The sequence below is a fragment of the Microtus pennsylvanicus genome (genome assembly GCF_037038515.1).
Source record: "Microtus pennsylvanicus isolate mMicPen1 chromosome Y unlocalized genomic scaffold, mMicPen1.hap1 SUPER_Y_unloc_2, whole genome shotgun sequence".
Taxonomy (NCBI): domain Eukaryota; kingdom Metazoa; phylum Chordata; class Mammalia; order Rodentia; family Cricetidae; genus Microtus; species Microtus pennsylvanicus.
The window spans coordinates 5,271,755-5,295,507 of NW_027460880.1; positions in this window are offsets into that span (position 1 = coordinate 5,271,755).

Sequence of the window (23,753 nt, forward strand, 5' to 3'; positions counted from 1 at the left end):
GCTTGATCTCTTGCTTGAGCTTCCCTTCCGGCTACTAGGCTCCTTTTCTGATCCTGCAGAGGGCATTTGTAAGGGATTGTGATCTCTAAGTTTTTCCCCTTTCAAGAACTAATCATTCTATTAATCACAATTCTAAACTGCTGTGGGAGTTTGATTGTGACTTATGCCTTCACATGTGATACAAGCGACCTGTGTGTATAGGGTCTTCTCTCTGTTCATGTGGGGAAGGCATGGCAGCAGGAGTAGATGGCTGCTCATTCTCTGTAAGGAAATCAGTAAACAGTGGGCACCAAGTACAAGGATGTCCTGAAATATTAAGTCTTGTCCTTTCAAGGCCCCAAAGCCTCCAGCTAGGTTCAGGGTCACGACAATCTCCAAAACCCACCGAGCATGAAGTATTCAGAACCAGAAGCCTGTGTGTGCCATATCACATAAATTCATCGTGAGTACACCAATCTGTTTTTTTTTATTTCTAAATTATTTTATCCCATCAGAACGATCTATATTACCAATTAACCAAATTTGCTGCATCTTTGGTGTCCTAGAATTGCTTTAAATTGTTGCTGGGACAGTCTTACAAACCTTCCTGTGCTGTTATGAGACCTTAAGGGGACAGCACTTATTTCAGAAATCAAAGGCAGTTGGGTTCAATCCTATGGTTAGCTGTTAGCTAGACACTGGAAGGATGGATTTGACTAAGAAAGGGAGACAGCATACATGGAGGCAGGTAACCTTTCCTTTTCAAAATGACCCATTTTGTGGTCATATCTCAGGCACTTCTCTTCTCCTAATCTTGGTTTTTTTTATTAGTTTAGGAGAAGAATTAAAACTCCATTTACAGTATCTGTGAAACCGAATGAGTTAAGTATATGTGACCAACTTGATGTCTGCCTGTCTGTCAACAGGGCCAGAGTTCAGGGGCATCTGATGCATAGCACAGGAATGTCAGCCATCAATCTCTGGTCCACCTAACTCTACAGCATTAGAGTTGTCATGGTTGCTCATCTGATCTTCCTCATAAGATCTCCATCCACAGAGATGTCAGAAAAATCCCCCCCTGAGAGTGCAAGTTCTTTACAAATGAAAGATTATACAACAGAAGACACATGGGAGATTTATATGGGCAAGCTGTTGAAAGGATAAAGTGACAGAAGAAGTTTATTGAATAATTAAAGAAAGAATCCGCTTCAGCTGATAGGTTACAACATAGGTAGGTGGAGTAAACAAAATAGAATGCCGGGAGGAAGAGGTAGTGAGCTCAGAGAAGCCATGCTCCCCTCTCCCAGGCAGACGCCAAAGCTCTGCTCTCTGAGGCAGATGTTGATGCAGCCAGCCACCATGTCAGACATGCTGAATTTTTCCTGGTAAGTGCACCTCGTTATACTACACTGATTATTAGAAATGGGTTAAAATGCTGAATCTAATGGGCCAGCAGTATTTAAAAGAATACAGTTTTTGTGTATTTATTTCAGGCATAACCTTCATGCAGCCGTGGTGCTGGGGACACAGCCTCGCTGCTCAAATAACTACAGAATTGCTTGCAACCTTGTAAACAACAGAATCCACTGAAAGCCTGAGAAAGCTTGGGAAAGAGTAAAGCATGTTTTCTTGGTAGCAGCGATTTCTCGGTCTGCTCTGCTTGCTAGAAGAAAGCAAGGGCTCTCATCTAAAAGAGGCTTGCTGACTCAGCTTCAGCTGCAAAACCCTGCAGCCCTTAAGAGGTCCTGCCACAAAACATTTAAATGGTGTTGATAAAAGCCAACTGAATGCTTGTATGTTTTCAACAGTAGCAGGAAAAAAAAACTGTGTTGTTTTAAAATGCCGGCTTTCTGGGCCATCCTGCCTGGGCAAACTCTGACTGTTTGAGGAAGGAGGGCCAGCTACAGAAAGAGGGCTTGAGTGTTGTCTGTTGCAGCCTCTTTGAAGCAAGGACCTTGAAACACTGTAGACTTGTGGCACTGAATGCGGCTCTGTTCGGTACCTCAGCCACAAGGTTGGAATGGCAGAAAGCTAAGGAATGGGCTACATCTGGCCAGCAAAGCCACGGCTTTAGTCCTACTGAGATTGCTTGGTAAATGAAAGACTCATGTGGTCAGAAAAACAGAGAGAGAAATAGAGTAAAGAGAGAATCAAAGACAATGAAAATTTTTAAATGATTTACAGTGTGTTAAAAATATGTGCAGGCTAAAATTTGAAGTTCTTAAAGTTAAAAAAAGGAAAGAGTTGTTGGGTGTGGTAGTACACACCTGTAAACCCAACACATGGGAGGCAGAGGGAGATTGACCTCTGTACCTTCACGGTGAGGTAGCATACGCCTTTAATCGCAGTGCCTTGAAGGCAGAGACAAACAGATCTTTGTGAGTTCAATGTCTGGTAGCAAAGGCAGAGAGAGGCAGATCTCTGAGACTTCAAGGACAGACAGGTATACAGAGTTATTCCAGGTCAAAGATACAGAGAACCTGTCTCAAAAGGCAAAAAATAAAAAGGAAAAGTAAACAAAATAGAGGTTAAATTGAAGCGCACAAAGATGGAAAATTCACAGCGAATTTTGATATTGAATGCTATTATGCTCTTTTTGAATCATTTGAATTTTGAGGCAGTAGCAATAGCTGCTAAAAGATGTTTCCTTATAAAAGCTGCTGAAATAATCCAACATAGATATTTTGAAAATGCCTTGACTTTGAAATTTGGATCTAAGGACATGATGCTTTGGAAAGGAGTTTCTATTTTGTTTTCACAGAGGGTGATAGTCTGTGGATGCCTCTATCCTAATATGGTAGGATGGACCACGCCCTACTTAAAGGTTGCAGTGAACACCTTTAAAAAATTGCTTCGCTCAACTGACAAATGAGATAAATCAATAATGATGCCACCATTCAGCAGGAAGCAATTTGGAGAGAAAAAACTGCACCCACGTTCCCAAATATGGCTTATAAATGTTCTTTTACATTTAAAGTGGGATGTGATATAGATATGAATATTTGCATTAGTATAGATTTTGCTTTACTGATAGAGATTTTAGGTCAATTTTGTTATATGTATATGCATTTTTGATCTTCATTAAGGTATTGTGATTGTGTAGTTCATTTAAAAATATAATGTATATAGGTTATTAATGGATAATCATTAATAATAGTCAAGTTTGTAGTCATGTTAGTTAGATTTTCTAGCTACATAGATATATATATTTCAGTTAGATAGGCATTATTCATATCTCTCTAGACTACAAAATAGGGTATTTAATGTTTTAGTACCTTAGGGTTTTTCATGACATTGAGACACTCTACTCTTGGCAGCACATATCTACTTCAGGAAGAAGATGGGCATCAAAGAGGATCCTTATGGATTTTGATAGCCATTTGGGGAAGAAACTGCTCTTGCCTGGATTGTTGCATAAACTGTACACAGAAAACACTCAGAGAGAGGACTACTGAACTTGCCTAAAGGTGAGATGATCTTTTCGTGTTCCTGATTCAGGAAAGGGTCAGCAAAACATTCTTCCAGACAAGCAGATAGTGACTGCCTTTGAAATTTCCTGCTTCATGGAAATGTCTGCTGGAAACTATGGGCCTGTAGGCTGAGGATGGAAACACCAATGGTACAGAGGAACTTTGGGTGACTGTCCAGGCAGCGAGATGTCTCTGTCATTTCTAGAGTTTGAAAATGGCTTAATTTTTGTTTGCCTAGGTAATACTGGATTATTCTGGAGTCTCTGATCGAGTTGAAGAATAGATAGATAGTTATAGTTTTCCATTGTTATGTTAAAAGATAAAATAGATATAAATATTGTAACTGTAATTCTTGCTTGATAACTGTTTTGTTATATGTAATTTTGCTATGTTAAAGTTAAAGATTCCGTTCTTGTTTAAACAGAAATAGGAGTAATGATGGAGTATAGGTCATTGGTTAATTAAATAAAGAAACAGTTTGGCCTGAAAGGTTAGAACATAGGTGGGTGGAATAAACATAAGAGAATGCTGGGAGGAATAGGAATTGAGCTTAGAGATGCCATGCACCTCTCCCATGGGCAGAAATGGTAGCTCTGCACTCTGAGGCCGATGGCGATACAGCCAGCCACCAGGTCAGACATGCTAAATCTTTCCTTCTAAGCGCACCTCGTGCTGCAACATACATTATTAGACATGGGTTAAGAGGCTGAAAATAATGGGGCAGGCAGTGTTGAAATGAATAGTTTTGTGTTGTTATTTCAGAGCATAACCTTACAAGGCGGCCCCATGGGGATGCAGCCCTGCTGCTCAAATTTCTACAATCAAGAGGGAAAAGGAAGAAGGGAAGAAAGAAGAGAGAGAAAGACAAGGAAGAATGGATGAATTCAATCATTCATTGGAAAAATGAGTGAACCAATGAATGAGGAGACCTAGTAGGAAAAAATGTGCTGCATTCCCTCAGAGAGTCAGGTCAAATTAAGGATTGACAAGGTTTTCCACTAAGGAGGAGGCTTATTCCATTTTACCTTCTTTGTGCTCCAGGCCCACCCACAAGAGTGATGATGAGGACAGGGAGAAGAAGAGGAGAGGGTGTACCAGAATTCCCTGGTACAATTTCTCACCCAAATTGTCGCCAAATCACCTGACCTGGGACAGCTGATCTACATGCTGGACCCTAACTCCCAGTTTGACAACTCTAACATTTTAACCAAGTTTGTGAAGATGAAGGAACCAAAAATAGCCCAGTTACAGGATGGCAGGTTCCTTACAGGATGGGAGTCAGACATCAGTACCATACTGGTATTTGGCGGTTTGATGGGTGTGTGGGGTCTTTGCCAGATGCCACCTAGCATCATGGATTCCCTACTTTACTGATATTATGGAGTTCGGTTCATTCATCCTAAGTGTGCATGTCACACACTAGTGGGCATCATATGTACATGTTTATCCTGTGTGTGGGTGAGTGTGTTCATGAGTTTTATAGCCCAAGTACTACAGAACATGATCAATGAAAGGGAACACTGTTTTCCAGATATGGCAGGGCAATTATTTAAATGAACTGACAAGGGTTGGATGGCATGGATAAGACCTATGAGAGTTCAAGGCATACCGAATCCAGGCATGACAAAGTAGGTGGCAGACAGAATTCTGGCAAAACTAAGTAGGTAGCTTGATGTCCAACTTGCTGGAGAAGAGCAACTGAGCGGAGACACTTTTCACTAAGCAACATGCTCTAGTGGAGATCAAACATCCTTTGACTTACAGCCAGTACGAATTAACCCTTTCATCAAATGAAACCTAATTTTCTCTGATTTTGAGTATACATTTGTGTCCCTTCCTGATTAATCTACTCTTTATCCTCTTAAGTCCCAATACCTCACGCTGATATCGGTCACATCTTTCCATTTGACATGGTTTTCCCTCAAGCTTCATACCGCCCCGAGATCATACAACTTTTTGTCCCCTCTCCACTGCTTCCTTGACAGCCATCTTGTCCTTTACCACACCACACATCCCCAGTCCTTTACTCTCCAAGGGGAAAAGACCATAAATCCTGCTTTGTTTTGAGGCATGTATTTCTGTGATGCCCCATCCACCAAACACAATCCATCATTGACCAAATAACACAACATGTTAACAAATTTTTATTCTTTGAGAAAGAATAATCCATTGGAAAAGATACCAGGATTCATAGAAGACCTGAGGTATCTCTGAAAAAACACATTCCCAAAGAGAGAATTAAGTCTGCCCCTCAAAATTTGAGAATTTCACTTTAACAGATCTTCACCAAATCATAGACATAGATATGGAAGTCATTATCAAATTTGATGAAATACACAGAAGGTTTGTTGGGAACTTGGCAAATAATTTTACCTATCTCTTGGGTTCCATCTTTTTTGTTGTACTGCACTCTTTTGCCCTCCAAGGAATCCCTGCCTAATTCCAAAGTCACCTCTACTGGAGGACATTCAGGCGTGATGTGGAGGTTGCCTTCAATGGAATCATCATGATGGTGGTAAAGGTACAGGGCCGGATCATTCTTGTTGACAATGTAGAAACAGGTCGTTATGGTCTGCACCTCATCTGGGACCACGCCACTCCACTCTACCTTAGAGCCTGGCATGATGTGGAGGTTGCCTTCCAGGTAGTCATCCAGGAGGTGGTAAATGTACAAGACCGGATCTTTCTTGTAGGTAATATAAAACCAGGTCTTCATGATTGGCACCTCTTCTAGGACCATCCCGTTCCAGTCATTCTTAGAGCCATTTGTGCCCATGAATGTATGTTTCACTGCTCTGCCAACTATGGTGTTTGAGAGATGAGTGTCTGTCACCTGAGGAAATGGCACATTATTAGGCAAGATCTTCAGGTTTAAAATCCTTTCATCACTATGAAGCTCCAAGCCATAGACACAATCAATCCCATCATATTTCAACAAATAGAGAGAGGGATATGTTGGCAGTTGATCTAGAATGATGGCTTTCCAATGGGTGACTGGTTCATTGGCTTCCTTCCAGCCATGAGAAATTCTGCGGCCAACAATATTCTCCAGGGCCTCAAAAGGATTACTAAGTTTTTGCTTCTGGAGCGATGGCCCATTCTTCTTCTGGAGATGTAGCATGCAACTCATACTAAGAGGCATCTTCATCATGGCGGGAGACTTTCTGAGATAGGCCACAGCACTCCTGTTCCACTGTCTCTTGGCTCTGTTTCTGTGCTTGGGCTTCATAGCTGCCAATCTCTGCATAGGAAGAACTCTTCAGTTTAAATCAGACACAAAGTGGATTCCTCCACCATAAGTGCCTGCAAGGATAAGAAGGTGAGGATGTGAGGTCAAGGCTCTTTTTAGGAATAACTTTGGAGCAGGTGAAAAAGGCAGGGCTGAATAGATTTGGATACCTAAATGGAATATGTTCTTAAGAAATTAATAGGAAAATTATCAAACTCTTGTCTACAGCTCAGTATATGTGTATCAGAGACATATTCCTGCTGCAAAATGCAATTGACCTCTACTGAGAAACCTACTTCCTGACTTACTATATCAATGAGAGAGGAAGCTATGCCTATACCTAAAGTGAGAAAGAAATATCTGAACAGATGGCAAAGAATTCAAAGAACAGCCACTCCTCTCCTTACCACTCAAGCTACTGGTTAGTTGGCTGATCTATAACCACCTGCCCAAGGTCATGGCACTCCAGTCCACTGGCCCTCTCTATTGTGTCTCCTGATCCAGATCCAGGTTGATTACATAAAGATATTCTGTATCTTCATTAGAGAAGTGAGTACTGTGAGTCAAACTGCCAAAAGAAAGAAACATTAATCTGTGCAACAGCACCTATTAAAAATAATTATCTTTTAAAACACATATGGACAAAGAGGATCTTTGGCATTTAAGTGGACTGAGGAATTGGACATTTTTAGCAAAGATAGAGTGGGGAGAATACGTGACATTAACCGTCCCCCAGCTATCAAATATAGGAGCTGTTAACGACAAAAATTTTGGACCCAGAGCAGATTTGAAAGAAACCTTTCTTTGACTACAGAGGTCCTAGTTGCTTCCTAAAGATATTTACCAAAAGAATATATCTTGGCTCTCTAGATTCCAACTTCTGGAAATTCGGTTGAAAAGTTGTGGAGCCCAAGAGCTGAACTGACCTCCTCAGCCACCGTGAAGATAGTAAGCCCACCTTCACAGAAGACTAGTGCTTCATGTGGAACAGAGTTGCCACCCCCAACCAAAGCTTTGTGACATCATCAAGGCTCTACTTATGTCATAAAACTCCTCCTAGCCAGGTTTCTTCCCTACTAACCCCCAGAAATATCCAGCATACAGGTCCTAAAATGCTGCTCATACAGCCCCATGAAGACCCAAAATAAACACCCCAATCTTCTTCCCAATTACTTGAGTCATATTTTCCAAGTAACTCTACCGCTTTATGTGTTTTTTTTTTCTGTAAAATAATTTTTGGTCTGAGTCAACAACTCACATGAATGTTTTTTTTTTCTTAGCTCCAATGTCCTCATTGGTTATTTTCTATTGATTTTTCCATTACTTCATAATAATAATTATCAAACTTTCCACTTCTCTTCCTCCTCCCACATTCTTCTTGCTCCACAAATAAACCTCTCCACTCAAACACCAGTCCAAATAGAGGGCAGGGTACTTTGAGCTGTGGGAAGTCCAAGCCCACCCTTCATCCATCCAGATTTAGCAAGGTATGCATCCACAAAAAATATGATCACAAAAAGCCAGTGTATGATATGCAGACAATTGCAAGTGCCATTATCTTTGGCTTCTCCGTCTGCCCCAATTGTCAGCCACATTCAGAGCTTCCAGTTTGATCCCATGTTCTTTCATTCCCAGGTCACTGGATTAGTTGAAATCCCCTTAGTTCAGGCACAGTGTCTCATAGTGTGGACCAAGCCCTTATATTCCTGACACCCTTGCTCTTATTCTCCATCCATCTGCTCTTCCACTGGAGCTTGGAAACTCCATCTAGTTTTCTGATTTTGACCCTGACTTGATCTCCATCATTTGCCAAACAAAAGTTCCATGGTGGTTTTCAAGATAGTCAGTCATCAGTCTGACTATGGGACAAGGCACACATAGTTCCTAGGGACATGTCACAGTGCGGTCAAATTCTCCTCCCTGCTTAAGTACCTAGAGAGGGTCACCCTATGGCCTTCTGAGAACCACTCGAGAGATATCGATCTTGACATCCCCAGAATGGCCCCATAAATTGAGATATCATCAGTGTATGTGCATTACTTGTGTGTGTGTTTGTGTGTGTGTATTTAAATCACAATAACAAATGGATTTTAATATTGAAGTTTCTACTCATCTTGAGAAGAATATTTGCTACAGAAACACTCTCACAGTAATAGTGAGAGTGTAAACTATCTAAGAAAGCATAAATAACTGGAGGAATCCCCCAGGAGTTAGGCTCAGTGTCCCAGGAATTACGCCCAAGGAAAGTCAATGAACTCAGTGATGGAAGATAAAACCCAGCATAAATAAAACCCTAAATCATTTAGGTGGAACATGAGATACTCTTACAACAGTTACAAGAGGTCTAAAATGCCTGGACTGGAACATAAGGGGAACACAATGACGTGGAGCTGAGAGTGCATGGCAAAACTGATTGGATCTGGCAAAAATTATGTAAGCATACCAAGGAAACCACCAGTGGGACAAAACCCTAAGAAATCTGTATGACAACATATCATGTTGAACATAATGAGATTTATAGGCAAAGGAAAGATCTTAATTATGTCACTGTCACACAGGTGATGATGAACCAGTTCCATCGTAGAGTGACTCCCTGCTGTGTTTAAGATAACCTGTCAATTCTGTCTAGTCAGTTACAAGGAAATTTGCATTATTTGCACAGATTAACTATCAGCATCATTTACTGCACAATCAAAGGCAAGGCAAAGAAATCATAGACATGTTGTTGAATGCTGATGATGTTATTGGGAGTTTTGATGGGTTTTTTTCTTAAAGGGAAATCATCGGTGACTGTCAAGCATGAAGCAGAACTTTCTCTGTGATGTTTCCTGAATATCCACTGAGATACCAGCCCATTGAGTTGTGGTCTCTCTCTCTTTTACAAAGCAACTTCTACCTTCAGCTTGATCTCTTGCTTGAGCTTCCCTTCCGGCTACTAGGCTCCTTCTCTGATCCTGCAGAGGGCTTTTGTAAGGGACTGTGATCTCTAAGTTTTTCCCCTTTCAAGAACTAATCATTCAATTAATCACAATTCTAAACTTCTGTGGGAGTTTCTTTGTGACTTATGCCTTCACATGTGATACAAGCGACCTGTGTGTATAGGGTCTTCTCTCTGTTCATGTGGGGAAGGCATGGCAGCAGGAGTAGATGGCTGCTCATTCTCTGTGAGGAAATCAGTAAACAGTGGGCACCAAGTACAAGGATGTCCTGAAATATTAAGTCTTGTCCTTTCAAGGCCCCAAAGCCTCCAGCTAGGTTCAGGGTCACGACAATCTCCAAAACCCATCGAGCATGAAGTATTCAGAACCAGAAGCCTGTGTGTGCCATATCACATAAATTCATCGTGAGTACACCAATCTGTTTTTTTTAATTCTAAATTATTTTGTCCCATCAGAACGATCTATATTACCAATTAACCAAATTTGCTGCATCTTTGGTGTCCTAGAATTGCTTTAAATTGTTGCTGGGACAGTCTTACAAACCTTCCTGTGCTGTTATGAGACCTTAAGGGGACAGCACTTATTTCAGAAATCAAAGGCTGTTGGGTTCAATCCTATGGTTAGCTGTTAGCTAGAAACTGGAAGGATGGATTTGACTAAGAAAGGGAGACAGCATACATGGAGGCAGGTAACCTTTCCTTTGCAAAATGACCCATTTTGAGGCCTTACTTCAGGCTCTTCTCTTCTCCTAATCTTGGTTTCTTTATTAGTTTAAGAGAAGAATTAAAACTCCATTTACAGTATCTGTGAACCTGAATGAGTTAAGTATGTGTGACCAACTTGATGTCTGCCTGTCTGTCAACAGGGCCAGAGTTCAGGGGCATCTGATGCATAGCACAGGAATGTCAGCCATCAATCTCTGGTCCACCTAACTCTACAGCATTAGAGTTGTCATGGTTGCTCATCTGATCTTCCTCATATGATCTCCATCCACAGAGATGTCAGAAAAATCCTCCCCTGAGAGTGCAAGTTCTTTACAAATGAAAGATTATACAACAGAGGACACATGGGAGATTCATATGGGCAAGCTGTTGAAAGGATAAAGTGACAGAAGAAGTTAATTGATTAATTAAAGAAAGAATCCGCTTCAGCTGATAGGTTAGAACATAGGTAGGTGGAGTAAACAAAATAGAATGCCGGGAGGAAGAGGTAGTGAGCTCAGAGAAGCCATGCTCCCCTCTCCCCGGCAGATGCCATAGCTCTGCTCTCTGAGTCAGTTGTTGATGCAGCCAGCCACCATGTCAGACATGCTGAATTTTTCCTGGTAAGTGCACCTCGTTATACTACACTGATTATTAGAAATGGGTTAAAATGCTGAATCTAATGGGCCAGCAGTGTTTAAAAGAATACAGTTTTTGTGTATTTATTTCAGGCATAACCTTCATGCAGCCGTGGTGCTGGGGACACAGCCTCGCTGCTCAAATAACTACAGAATGATCTTGCAGCCTTGTGGACAACTGAATCCACTGAAAGCCTGAGAAAGCTTGGGAAAGAGTACAGCATGTTTTCTTGGTAGCAGTGATTTCTCGGTCTGCTCTGCTTGCTAGAAGAAAGCAAGGGCTCTCATCTAAAAGAGGCTTGCTGACTCAGCGTCAGCTGCAAAACCCTGCAGCCCTTAAGAGGTCCTGCCACAAAACATTTAAATGGTGTTGATAAAAGCCAACTGAATGCTTGTATGTTTTCAGCAGTAGCAGGAAAACAAACTGTGTTGTTTTAAAATGCCGGCTTTCTGGGCCATCCTGCCTGGGCAAACTCTGACTGTTTGAGGAAGGAGGGCCAGCTACAGAAAGAGAGCTTGAGTGTTGTCTGTTGCAGCCTCTTTGATGGCAAGGACCTTGAAACACTGTAGACTTGTGGCACTGAATGCGGCTCTGTTCGGTACCTCAGCCCCAAGGTTGGAATGGCAGAAAGCTAAGGAATGGGCTACATCTGGCCAGCAAAGCCACGGCTTTAGTCCTACTGAGATTGCTTGGTAAATGAAAGACTCATGTGGTCAGAAAAACAGAGAGAGAAATAGAGTAAAGAGAGATTCAAAGACAAAGAAAATTTTTAAATGATTTACAGTGTGTTAAAAATATGTGCAGGCTAAAATTTGAAGTTCTTAAAGTTAAAAAAAGGAAGAGAGTTGTTGGGTGTGGTAGTACACACCTGTCAACCCAACACATGGGAGGAAGAGGGAGATTGACCTCTGTACCTTCAAGGTGAGGTAGCACACGCCTTTAATCCCAGTGCCTTGAAGGCAGAGACAAACAGATCTTTGTGAGTTCAATGTGTAGTAGCATACACCTTTAATCCCAATGCCTGAAAGGCAGAGAGAGGCAGATCTCTGAGACTTCAAGGACAGACAGGTATACAGAGTTATTCCAGGTCAAAGATACAGAGAACCTGTCTCAAAAGGCAAAAAATAAAAAGGAAAAATAAACAAAATAGAGGTTAAAGGAAGCGCACAAAGATGGAAAATTCACAGCGAATTTTGATATTGTATGCTATTATGCTCTTTTTGAATCATTTGAATTTTGAGGCAGTAGCAATAGCTGCTAAAAGATGTTTCTTTATAAAAGCTGCTGAAATAATCCAACATAGATATTTTGAAAATGCCTTGACTTTGAAATTTGGATCTAAGGACATGATGCTTTGGAAAGGAGTTTCTATTTTGTTTTCACAGAGGGTGATAGTCTGTGGATGCCTCTATCCTAAAATGGTAGATTGGACCACGCCCTACTAAAAGGTTGCTGTGAACACCTTTAAAAATTTGCTTCGCTCAACTGCCAACTGAGATAAATCAATAATGATGCCACCATTCAGCAGGAAGCATTTTGGAGATAAAAAACTGCACCCACGTTCCCAAATATGGCTTATAAACGTTCTTTTACATTTAAAGACGGATGTGATATAGATATGAATATTTGCATTAGTATAGATTTTGCTTTACTGATAGAGATTTTAGGTCAATTTTGTTATATGTATATGCATTTTTGATCTTCATTAAGGTATTGTGATTGTGTAGCTCATTTAAAAATATAATGTATATAGGTTATTAATGGATAATCTTTAATAATAGTAAAGTTTGTAGTCATGTTAGTTAGATTTTCTGGCTACATATATATATATATATATATATATATATATATATATATATATATGTCAGTTAGATTGGCATTATTCATATCTCTCTAGAATACAAAATAGGGTATTTAATGTTTTAGTACCTTAGGGTTTTTCATGACAGTGAGACACTCTACTCTTGGCAGCACATATCAACTTCAGGAAGAAGATGGGCATCAAAGAGTATCCTTATGGAGTTTGATAGCCATTTGGGGAAGAAACTGCTCTTGCCTGGATTGTTGCATAAACTGTACACAGAAAACACTCAGAGAGAGGTCTACTGAACTTGCCTAAAGGTGAGATGATCTTTTCGTGTTCCTGATTCAGGAAAGGGTCAGCAAAACATTCTTCAAGACAAGCAGATAGTGACTGCCTTTGAAATTTCCTGCTTCATGGAAATGTCTGCTGGAAACTATGGGCCTGTAGGCTGAGGATGGAAACACCAACGGTACAGAGGAACTTTGAGTGACTGTCCAGGCAGCGAGATGTCTCTGTCAATTATAGAGTTTGGAAATGGCTTTCTTTTTGTTTGCTTAGGTAATACTGTATTATTCTGGAGTCTCTGATGGAGTTGAAGAATAGATAGATAGTTATAGTTTTCCATTGTTATGATAAAAGTTAAAATAGATATAAATATTGTAACTGTAATTCTTGCTTTATAACTGTTTTGTTATATGTAATTTTGCTATGTTAAAGTTAAAGATTCCGTTCTTGTTTAAACAGAAATAGGAGTAATGATGGAGTATAGGTCATTGGTTAATTAAATAAGAAACTGTTTGGCCTGCAAGGTTAGAACATATGTGGGTGGAATAAACATAAGAGAATGCTGGGAGGAATAGGAATTGAGCTTAGAGATGCCATGAACCTCTCCCATGGGCAGAAATGGTAGCTCTGCACTCTGAGGCAGATGGCGATACAGCCAGCCACCATGTCAGACATGCTAAATCTTTCCTTCTAAGCACACCTCGTGCTGCAACATACATTATTAGACATGGGTTAAGAGGCTGAAAATAATGGGGCAGGCAGTGTTGAAATGAATAGTTTTGTGTTGTTATTTCGGAGCATAACCTTACAAGGCGGCCCCATGGGGATGCAGCCCTGCTGCTCAAATTTCTACAATCAAGGGGGACATGGAATAAGGGAAGAAAGAAGAGAGAGAGACAAGGAAGAATGGGTCAATTCAATCATTCATTGGAAAAATGAGTGAACCAATGAATGAGGAGACCTAGTAGGAAAAAATGTGCTGCATTCCCTCAGAGAGTCAGATCAAATTAAGGATTGACAAGGTTTTCCACTAAGGAGGAGGCTTATTCCATTTTACCTTCTTTGTGCTCCAGGCCCACCCACAAGAGTGATGATGAGGACAGGGAGAAGAAGAGGAGAGGGTGTACCAGAATTCCCTGGTACAATTTCTCACCCAAATTGTAGCCAAATCACCTGACCTGGGACAGCTGATCCTAACTCCTGGGACATGCTGGACCCTAACTCCCAGTTTGACAACTCTAACATTTTAACCAAGTTTGTGAAGATGAAGGAACCAAAAATAGCCCAGTTACAGGATGGCAGGTTCCTTACAAGATGGGAGTCAGACATCAGTAACATACTGGTATTTGGTGATTTGATGAGTGTGGGGGTTCTTTGCCAGACTCCACCTAGCATCATGGATTCCCTACTTTACTGATATTATGGAGTTGGGTGCATTCATCATATGTGCGCATGTCACACACTAGTGGGCATCATATGTACATGTTTATCCTGTGTGTGGGTGAGTGTGTTCATGAGTTTTATAGCCCAAGTACTACAGAACATGATCAATGAAAGGGAACACTGTTTTCCAGATATGGCCGGGCAATTATTCAAATGAACTGACAAGGGTTGGATGGCATGGATAAGACCTATGAGAGTTCAAGGCATACCGAATCCAGGCATGACAAAGTAGGTGGCAGACAGAATTCTGGCAAAACTAAGTAGGTAGCTTGATGTCCAACTTACTGGAGAAGAGCAACTGAGCGGAGACACTTTTCACTAAGCAACATGCTCTAGTGGAGATCAAACATCCTTTGACTTACAGCCAGTACGAATTAAAGCATTCATCAAATGAAACCTAATTTTCTCTGATTTTGAGTATACATTTGTGTCCCTTCCTGATTAATCTACTCTTTATCCTCTTAAGTCCCAATACCTCACGCTGATATTGGTCACATCTTTTCATTTGACATGGTTTTCCCTCAAGCTTCATACTGCCCCGAGATCATACAACTTTTTGTCCCCTCTCCACTGCTTCCTTGACAGCCATCTTGTCCTTTACCACACCACGCATCCCCAGTCCTTTACTCTCCAAGGGGAAAAGACCATAAATCCTGCTTTGTTTTGAGGCATGTATTTCTGTGATGCCCCATCCACCAAACACAACCCATCATTGACCAAATAACACAACATGTTAACAAATTTTTATTCTTTGAGAAAGGATAATCCATTGGAAAAGATACCAGGATTCATAGAAGACCTGAGGTATCTCTGAAAAAACACATTCCCAAAGAGAGCATTAAGTCTGCCCCTCAAAATTTGAGAATTTCACTTTAACAGATCTTCACCAAATCATAGACATAGATATGGAAGTCATTATCAAACTTGATGAAATACACAGAAGGTTTGTTGGGAACTTGGCAAATAATTTTACCTATCTCTTGGGTTCCATCTTTTTTGTTGTACTGCACACTTTTGCCCTGCAAGGAATCCCTGCCTAATTCGAAAGTCACCTCTACTGGAGGACATTCAGGCGTGATGTGGAGGTTGCCTTCAATGGAATCATCATGATGGTGGTAAAGGTACAGGACCGGATCATTCTCGTTGACAATGTAGAAACAGGTCGTTATGGTCTGCACCTCATCTGGGACCACGCCACTCCACTCTTCCTTAGAGCTTGGCATGATGTGGAGGTTGCCTTCCAGGTAGTCATCCAGTAAGTGGTAAATGTACAAGATGGGGTCTTTCCTGTAGGTAATATAAAACCAGGTCTTCATGATTGGCACCTCTTCTAGGACCATCCCGTTCCAGTCATTCTTAGAGCCATTTGTGCCCATGAATGTATGTTTCACTGCTCTGCCAACTATGGTGTTTGAGAGATGAGTGTCTGTCACCTGAGGAAATGGCACATTATTAGGCAGGATCTTCAGGTTTAAAATCCTTTCATCACTATGAAGCTCCAAGCCATAGACACAATCAATCCCATCATATTTCAACAAATAGAGAGAGGGACATGTTGGCAGTTGATCTAGAATGATGGCTTTCCAATGGGTGACTGGTTCATTGGCTTCCTTCCAGCCATGAGAAATTCTGCGGCCAACAATATTCTCCAGGGCCTCAAAAGGCTTACTAAGTTTTTGCTTCTGGAGCGATGGCCCATTCTTCTTCTGGAGATGTGCCATGCAACTCATACTAAGAGACATCTTCATCATGGCGGGAGACTTTCTGAGATAGGCCACAGCACTCCTGTTCCACTGTCTCTTGGCTCTGTTTCTGTGCTTGGGCTTCATAGCTGCCAATCTCGGCATAGGAAGAACTCTTCAGTTTAAATCAGACACAAAGTGGTTTCCTCCACCATAAGTGCCTGCAAGGATAAGAAGGTGAGGATGTGAGGTCAAGGCTCTTTTTAGGAATAACTTTGGAGCATGTGAAAAAGGCAGGGCTGAATAGATTTGGATACCTAAATGTAATATGTTCTTAAGAAATTAATAGGAAAATTATCAAACTCTTGTCTACAGCTCAGTATATGTGTATCAGAGACATATTCCTGCTGCAAAATGCAATTGACCTCTACTGAGAAACCTACTTCCTGACTTACTATATCAATGAGAGAGGAAGCTATGCCTATACCTAAAGTGAGAAAGAAATATCTGAACAGATGGCAAAGAATTCAAAGAACAGCCACTCCTCTCCTTACCACTCAAGCTACTGGTTAGTTGGCTGATCTATAACCACCTGCCCAAGGTCATGGCACTCCAGTCCACTGGCCCTCTCTATTGTGTCTCCTGATCCAGATCCAGGTTGATTACATAAAGATATTCTGTATCTTCATTAGAGAAGTGAGTACTGTGAGTCAAACTGCCAAAAGAAAGAAACATTAATCTGTGCAACAGCACCTATTAGAAATAATTATCTTTTAAAACACATATGGACAAAGAGGATCTTTGCCATTTAAGTGGACTGAGGAATTGGACATTTTTAGCAAAGATAGAGTGGGGAGAATACCTGACATTAACCGTCCCCCAGCTATCAAATATAGGAGCTGTTAACGACATAAATTTTGGATCCAGAGCAGATTTGAAAGAAACCTTTCTTTGACTACAGAGGTCCTAGTTGCTTCCTAAACATATTTACCAAAAGAAAATATCTTGGCTCTCTAGATTTCAACTTCTGGAAATTCGGTTGAACAGTTGTGGAGCCCAAGAGCTGAACTGACCTCCTCAGCCACCGTGAAGATAGTAAGCCCACCTTCACAGAAGACCAGTGCTTCATTTGGAACAGAGTTGCCACCCCCAACCAAAGCTTTGTGACATCATCAAGGCTCTACTTATGTCATAAAACTCCTCCTAGCCAGGTTTCTTCCCTACTAACCCCCAGAAATATCCAGCATACAGGTCCTAAAATGCTGTTCATACAGCCCCATGAAGACCCAAAATAAAAACCCCGATCTTCTTCCCAATTACTTGAGTCATATTTTCCAAGTAACTCAACCCCTTTATGTGTTTTTTTTCTGTAAAATAATTTTTGGTCTGAGTCAACAACTCACATGAATGTTTTTTTTCCTAGCTCCAATGTCCTCATTGGTTATTTTCTATTGATTTTTCCATTACTTCATAATAATAATTATCAAACTTTCCACTTCTCTTCCTCCTCCCACATTCTTCTTGCTCCGCAAATAAACCTCTCCACTCAAACACCAGTCCAAATAGAGGGCAGGGTACTTTGAGCTGTGGGAAGTCCAAGCCCACCCTTCATCCATCCAGATTTAGCAAGGTATGCATCAACAAAAAATATGATCACAAAAAGCCTGTGTATGATATGCAGACAATTGCAAGTGCCATTATCTTTGGCTTCTCCGTCTGCCACAATTGTCAGCCACATTCAGAGCTTCCAGTTTGATCCCATGTTCTTTCATTCCCAGGTCACTGGATTAGTTGAAATCCCCTTAGTTTAGGCACAGTGTCTCATAGTGTGGACCAAGCCCTTATATTCCTGACATCCTTGCTCTTTTTCTCCATCCATCTGCTCTTCCACTGGAGCTTGGAAGCTCCATCTAGTTTTCTGATTTTGACCCTGACTTGATCTCCTTCATTTGCCAAACAAAAGTTCCATGGTGCTTTTCAAGATAGTCAGTCATCAGTCTGAATATGGGACAAGGCACACATAGTTCCTAGGGACATGTCACAGTGCGGTCAAATTCTCCTCCCTGCTTAAGTACCTAGAGAGGGTCACCCTATGGCCTTCTGAGAACCACTCGAGAGATATCGATCTTGACATCCCCAGAATGGCCCGATAAATTGAGATATCATCAGTGTATGTGCATTAACTTGTGTGTGTTTGTGTGTGTGTATTTAAAACACAATAACAAATGGATTGTAATATTGAAGTTTCTTCTCATCTTGAGAAGAATATTTGCTACAGAAACACTCTCACAGTAATAGTGAGAGTGTAAACTGTCTCAGCAAGGAGAAATAACTGGAGGAATCCCCCAGGAGTTAGGCTCAGTGTCCCAGGAATTACGCCCAAGGAAAATCAATGAACTCAGTGATGGAAGATAAATCCCAGCCTAAATAAAACCCTAAATCATTTAGGTGGAACATGAGATACTCTTACAACAGTTACAAGAGGTCTAAAATGCCTGGACTGGAACCTAAGGGGAACACAATGACGTGGAGCTGAGAGTGCATGGCAAAACTGATTGGATCTGGCAAAAATTATGTAAGCATACCAAGGAAACCACCAGTGGGACAAAACCCTAAGAAATCTGTATGACAACATATCATGTTGAACATAATGAGATTTATAGACAAAGGAAAGATCTTAATTATGTCACTGTCACACAGGTGATGATGAACCAGTTCCATCGTAGAGTGACTCCCTGCTGTGTTTAAGATAACCTGTCAATTCTGTCTAGTCAGTTACAAGGAAATTTGCATTAATTGCACAGATTAACTATCAGCATCATTTACTGCACAATCAAAGGCAAGGCAAAGAAATCATAGACATGTTGTTAATGCTTATGATGTTATTGGGAGTTTTAATGGGTTTTTTTCTTAAAGGGTGACTCCCATTGGTGACTCTCATGCATGAAGCAGATCCTTTCTCTGTGATGTTTCCTGAATAGCCACTGAGATACCAGCCCATTGAGTTGTGGTCTCTCTCTCTTTTACAAAGCAACTTCTACCTTCAGCTTGATCTCTTGCTTGAGCTTCCCTTCCGGCTACTAGGCTCCTTTTCTGATCCTGCGGAGGGCTTTTGTAAGGGATTGTGATCTCTAAGTTTTTCCCCTTTCAAGAACTAATCATTCTATTAATCACAATTCTAAACTGCTGTGGGAGTTTGTTTGTGACTTATGCCTTCACATGTGATACAAGCGACCTGTGTGTATAGGGTCTTCTCTCTGTTCATGTGGGGAAGGCATGGCAGCAGGAGTAGATGGCTGCTCATTCTCTGTAAGGAAATCAGTAAACAGTGGGCACCAAGTACAAGGATGTCCTGAAATATTAAGTCTTGTCCTTTCAAGGCCCCAAAGCCTCCAGCTAGGTTCAGGGTCACAACAATCTCCAAAACCCACCGAGCATGAAGTATTCAGAACCAGAAGCCTGTGTGTGCCATATCACATAAATTCATCGTGAGTACACCAATCTGTTTTTTTTAATTCTAAATTTTTGTCCCATCAGAACGATCTATATTACCAATTAGCCAAATTTGCTGCATCTTTGGTGTCCTAGAATTGCTTTAAATTGTTGCTGGGACAGTCTTACAAACCTTCCTGTGCTGTTATGAGACCTTAAGGGGACAGCACTTATTTCAGAAATCAAAGGCAGTTGGGTTCAATCCTATGGTTAGCTGTTAGCTAGACACTGGAAGGATGGATTTGACTAAGAAAGGAAGACAGCATACATGGAGGCAGGTAACCTTTCCTTTGCAAAATGACCCATTTTGAGGCCTTACTTCAGGCTCTACTCTTCTCCTAATCTTGGTTTCTTTATTAGTTTAGGAGAAGAATTAAAACTCCATTTACAGTATCTGTGAACCTGAATGAGTTAAGTATGTGTGACCAACTTGATGTCTGCCTGTCTGTCAACAGGGCCAGAGTTCAGGGGCATCTGATGCATAGCACAGGAATGTCAGCCATCAATCTCTGGTCCACCTAACTCTACAGCATTAGAGTTGTCATGGTTGCTCATCTGATCTTCCTCATATGATCTCCATCCACAGAGATGTCAGAAAAATCCTCCCCTGAGAGTGCAAGTTCTTTACAAATGAAAGATTATACAACAGAAGACACATGGGTGATTTATATGGGCAAGCTGTTGAAAGGATAAAGTGACAGAAGAAGTTAATTGATTAATTAAAGAAAGAATCCGCTTCAGCTGATAGGTTAGAACATAGGTAGGTGGAGTAAACAAAATAGAATGCCGGGAGGAAGAGGTAGTGAGCTCAGAGAAGCCATGCTCCCCTCTCCCCGGCAGATGCCATAGCTCTGCTCTCTGAGTCAGTTGTCGATGCAGCCAGCCACCATGTCAGACATGCTGAATTTTTCCTGGTAAGTGCACCTCGTTATACTACACTGATTATTAGAAATGGGTTAAAATGCTGAATCTAATGGGCCAGCAGTGCTTAAAAGAATACAGTTTTTGTGTATTTATTTCAGGCATAACCTTCATGCGGCCGTGGTGCTGGGGACACAGCCTCGCTGCTCAAATAACTACAGAATGATCTTGCAGCCTTGTGGACAACTGAATCCACTGAAAGCCTGAGAAAGCTTGGGAAAGAGTACAGCATGTTTTCTTGGTAGCAGCGATTTCTCGGTCTGCTCTGCTTGCTAGAAGAAAGCAAGGGCTCTCATCTAAAAGAGGCTTGCTCACTCAGCTTCAGCTGCAAAACCCTGCAGCCCTTAAGAGGTCCTGCCACAAAACATTTAAATGGTGTTGATAAAAGCCAACTGAATGCTTGTATGTTTTCAGCAGTAGCAGGAAAAAAAAAACTGTGTTGTTTTAAAATGCCGGCTTTCTGGGCCATCCTGCCTGGGCAAACTCTGACTGTTTGAGGAAGGAGGGCCAGCTACAGAAAGAGAGCTTGAGTGTCGTCTGTTGCAGCCTCTTTGATGGCAAGGACCTTGAAACACTGTAGACTTGTGGCACTGAATGCGGCTCTGTTCGGTACCTCAGCCACAAAATTCGAATGGCAGAAAGCTAAGGAATGGGCTACATCTGGCCAGCAAAGCCACGGCTTTAGTCCTACTGAGATTGCTTGGTAAATGAAAGATTCATGTGGTCAGAAAAACAGAGAGAGAAATAGTGTAAAGAGAGATTCAAAGACAAAGGAAATCTTTAAATGATTTACAGTGTGTTAAAAATATGTGCAGGCTAAAATTTGAAGTTCTTAAAGTTAAAAAAAGGAAGAGAGTTGTTGGGTGTGGTAGTACACACCTGTAAACCCAACAGAGATTGACCTCTGTACCTTCAAGGTGAGGTAGCACACGCCTTTAATCCCAGTGCCTTGAAGGCAGAGACAAACAGATCTTTGTGAGTTCAATGTGTAGTAGCATACACCTTTAATCCCAATGCCTGAAAGGCAGAGAGAGGCAGATCTCTGAGACTTCGAGGACAGACAGGTATACAGAGTTATTCCAGGTCAAAGATACAGAGAACTGAAGGCGTAAGTCACAAACAATGCCACCCCAATTTGGGATTATGATTAATAGGGTGATATTTATTTAAAGGGGAAAAACTTACAGATCACTGTCCCAGGCAACAGCCCTCTACGCGACCAGGAGTCTAGTCGCCGGCGGAGCAGGAAGTGAAGAGAGAGAGGAGAGGGAAGTGGCCGCTTTTTTAAAGGGAGAGAGACCACGCCCCAAGGGGCTGGTATCTCAGTGGCGATAGGTTGGAGGAGTGGGAGGACCTCCCGCAACACCTCCCCCTTCTGTTTAAATAAGAGAGTTATAAACCTACTATGAAATTATATACAATAAGTACAAATATCCTATTCTGACTAGCTTAGGTCTTGTATAATAAATAACTTGGCCAAGTCATGAGAGAAAGTAACTACATTTATATAGTCTTCAACCCCATCAAAGATCTGAGAAGGGAAATAATGTTACCTGGGTAATTAGGAAGTTCAGTAAAACAACTTCCAAAACATGCATCAAATCACAGAGACAACTAGCTACCTAGGCAATCACCCAAAGTCACATTAGCAGCGTTGAAGCAACCAACTTTGGCTAAGGCCTAACATAACTGACACACCATTTTCAAAGGCAAGCAACTTTCAAAACTATCTTACCCTGTCTTGGCAGGATAAGACAGCCCTGTTTTATCCATTGATGCATGCTCTGTATCTTTGTCAGTGGTTGAGGTATAGGCATTTCTTTGCCCCAAGGCCAGTTCTGCCAAAAAGAAAGGCTCCAGGTGGAGTGTCTTTGGTGCTCAACATTCTCTCGGGAATAGAGTGGTGTTGCCAGGAGCAATTGTGTCTCACTACCACAAAACTCTGAGTTAGATTAAAGGCCATTTTCTACAGCTCTTTGAAGAAGTTGAAGATTATCTATCTATACTGAGTATAATCTCTATATATCTAAAGAACCTGATTAGTCTAATTATAAATGACAAACTTAGATGACTATTAGTCTATATAATTCTCAATATCTATCTAACTTAAAGACTAAGTCAATAAACGACTGTGAAACAAATGAGGACAATGACCTCCAAATATAAACAATGTACAAATAAATATACATTGCAGTAGGTAAATATATATCAATACACAAACATTATATAAGTATCTTAATCAGAGGTAGAAATGTACACTGCAATAAAAAATGTTTTAAACAGAGGTAGAAACATGAATGCATACAATAGTCAATACGATTTAACTTTGTATCAATATACAAGAATCTATATCAATATATTTGTCTAACAACAGTAACTCACAATTACAAATCTATTATCCCATCATCCCTCTTTTTTTTTTTTCAAAATGATCCCTGAGCTTATAAAATTCCTCCCCCAACCCTCAATCGTATACTAATTATAATCAACCCCTAAATGATGTCCCTAAACCCAAGGGCAAACTTTACTGGGAGAGGGGACGTCGTCCTCTAAAATTACTTCCAGCTGTCATAGGGGCGACGTTCTTTCTGGGGGATCCTGTGAAAGTAAAATGATGGTTAAATTTCAAGATCAATGTCTTTTAAAATTGCCAATAGTCTCTGAGTATTTTGTGCAGGTCTGGCCAAAATATTGTATAAGATGTGCACCATTTCAGCTAACCAAGTTGGAACTGTCTTGTGCAGCTGGTACCCAAAGCAGGTCTTGTAGTAGCGCTGTCAGTATCATGACGTCATATCAACCAGGTGGAGTTGTTGTTATGGGGCCCCATCTTCTTCCTGGAAACTTCAAATGTCACTTCAGGAAAAACTCATTGTTCATTATGAAAAACTTAAGCATTAATCATATAGACATATATATATATATATATATATATATATATATATATATATATATATATATATTCAATGAAAGACATGATAGATATATTCAATGAAAAGTATGATAGGTATGAAGAAAAGCAAAGATGTTTTCTAAACTCATATTTCTTTCTGTCCCATATCATGGCTCTTGACATGAGACAGAAACTCCAGAAACTCTGGGTTTTTCTCTTACTAACAGGCTTGGAATTGGAGAAGGACTGAGCCAGAGTCCAACTTCAAAACCAGCT